The following is a 2,235-nucleotide window of genomic DNA, read 5'->3' as shown; positions in this document are numbered from 1 at the left end:
CCAATGAAAGATACTTAGTGTTGTAGAGAAACTTGATAACTATAGGTTTGGTGTTGTTATGTTGGTTTTGTTGTCTAGAAGAGCTGATGTGTTAAATGGACTAGATGAGACTCATATATCATGTATTTGAGGTAATGGACTAGATGAGACCAGTTTTGGCTCTCTCTCTCTAGCTTTAGTTAATTAGTTCTTTAATTGCAGGTGCATTGTATCCTCTTGACTGCAGAAACTGAAGCTTTGAATCACTTGATGTCACAGTCGCAGAATTGGCTATAAGCTCTCGTGGATTAGATGCTGGAGATCTTAGAATTGCTGAACATATAACTCTTAAGAAGCTTGAGAACAGAATCAAGATTCACCTCGTCATGTAACGTGTTGGCTCGTTGTAGAGATTAATAAGTGGACAAAAGAGAAGGAGGTTACAGTGGGCTTTACAAATGAACAAACGAATTTCTTTTATGTATGCATAGCTTTTGGAGAAGTGAAATTAGAGTCTAAGATATATTCCATTAAACCCGTAATTATTGTTTGTAATCGCTAACTACTTCTGATTTGGTTGTGATGGTTCTTCTTTCATTGTGTTAATACTTATGTATGTTACTGTGTTAATATGTATTTCAACCTCAAGTTCATGTGTTAATACTAATGTATGTAACTATTTGTTACCTTTGTGACATGAATGGAAGATTTCTATGGAACTGTAAGGAGGTAAAATACATTTAAAAGCTATACAAAAATCTTGTAAAATCTTTTAAATGCTTCACAAAACCTTACAAAAACATTGTAAAACTTTTAATTAGTTTTTAAACCCTTAATATACATTTAAACACCTTATAAACCTTATAAAAACCTTATAAAAACCTTATAAAAACCATATAAACACCTTATAAACACCTTATAAAAACCTTATAAACACCTTATAAAAACCTTATAAAAGCCTTTTAAAAACTTTATAAAGCCTTAATACACATTTAAACACCTTATAAAAACCTTTTATACAACTTTATAAAGCCTTAATACACTTTTTAATTAGTTTTTAAACCCTTAATATACATTTAAACACCTTATAAAAACCTTATAAAAACCTTATAAACATTTTATAAAAACCTTATAAAAACCTTTTAAAAACTTTATAAAGCCTTAATACACATTTTAAACACCTTATTAAAATACAAGGGTTTTAAAAGGTTTTACAATCTTGTAAATACTTCACAAAACCTTATAAAAGCGTTTAAAAACTTGTTAAAACCTTTTAAAAATCTTAAAAAAGGCTTGTAAAATCTTTTCAATACTTTTAAAAGTTTTTAAAAGTCTTCTAAAAACCTTTTTTAAACCTTATAAAAGGCTTGTAAAATCTTTCAAATGCTTTTTAAAATCTTGTAAGACCTTTTAAATACTTTAACATTATTTCCATAGGTTTTCAAAGTTTTTAAGACCTTATTGCTTTGTATTTTACGTGTAGCATCATGTTCATAATATTATTTACCAAGATCTTAACCACATACATATGTATCTACATATAGCAAAGAAACAAGGAAGATAACTATATTATAATAAAGCCAAGAACGTGGATGAGAACAAGCACCACTACAGCTCCACACCACAACCTTTTACAAATGCAAGCAAACACCACCAACATTTTTCCAGCTGCAATTCTCACACCTGAAATCGCCCACCTCAACATTGGAACCAAACAAGGGATTGATCCTTCACATATAACAACTTCTTTAACAGTAGGACACAACGCTATATTCCTCATAAGCTTTATAATCGCCTTTAGTCCCACCAACAACACCACAATCCATTACGAAAACCGTGATAATCTTTATGAAGATTCCAACCTGTATAAAACACATTAAAAATCAATTTAAAACCTTTTAAAATGCTTTTAAAAGGTTTGTAATTTTTTTCGGTACACTAAGATTATGAAACAAAAACTAAATTTCAGAGTATACCCTAATGAATCTGTACCTACTAACATTCAATTCAATTTTACCCAAAATTTATATGGATTCTACAAAATTAACACAAACCTAAATAATGGATTCAACAGTCCATAACTGACGACAAGTGCTCTACCAACGACGACGCTAGAGAGAGCAGATCCAGAGAGATGATGGAGAGAGAGAGAGCAGATCCACGGAGAGATGATGGAGAGTGAGAGCAGATCCAGAGAGAGATGATGGAGAGAGAGAGCAGATCCAGAGAGATGAGATCCAGAGAGATGAGATCCAG

General features: G+C 31.1%; 2 long non-coding RNA genes across 2 annotated transcripts in view; one reads left to right on the top strand and one right to left on the bottom strand.

Annotated features, from left to right (window-relative positions):
- Window positions 1–658, top strand: part of LOC111832571 — a 1,162-nt gene extending 504 nt beyond the window's left edge. Inside the window, exon 2 of the long non-coding RNA XR_002835483.1 lies at window positions 202–658. This is a non-coding gene — a long non-coding RNA (uncharacterized LOC111832571). The remainder of the gene's footprint in view (window positions 1–201) is intronic.
- Window positions 659–1,450: 792 nt separating this feature from the next.
- Window positions 1,451–2,168, bottom strand: LOC17874756. Its single transcript, XR_002835446.1, has 2 exons — window positions 2,034–2,168; window positions 1,451–1,841 (listed from the first exon to the last, which is right to left on the bottom strand). It is a non-coding gene; the product is annotated as an uncharacterized LOC17874756 (long non-coding RNA).
- Window positions 2,169–2,235: the final 67 nt, after the last annotated feature.

Source organism: Capsella rubella, unplaced genomic scaffold (assembly GCF_000375325.1).
Source record: "Capsella rubella cultivar Monte Gargano unplaced genomic scaffold, Caprub1_0 scaffold_8, whole genome shotgun sequence".
Taxonomy (NCBI): Eukaryota; Viridiplantae; Streptophyta; class Magnoliopsida; order Brassicales; family Brassicaceae; genus Capsella; species Capsella rubella.
The sequence above is the reverse complement of the archived record's forward strand: the minus strand, read 5'-3'. Positions and strand labels throughout refer to the sequence as shown.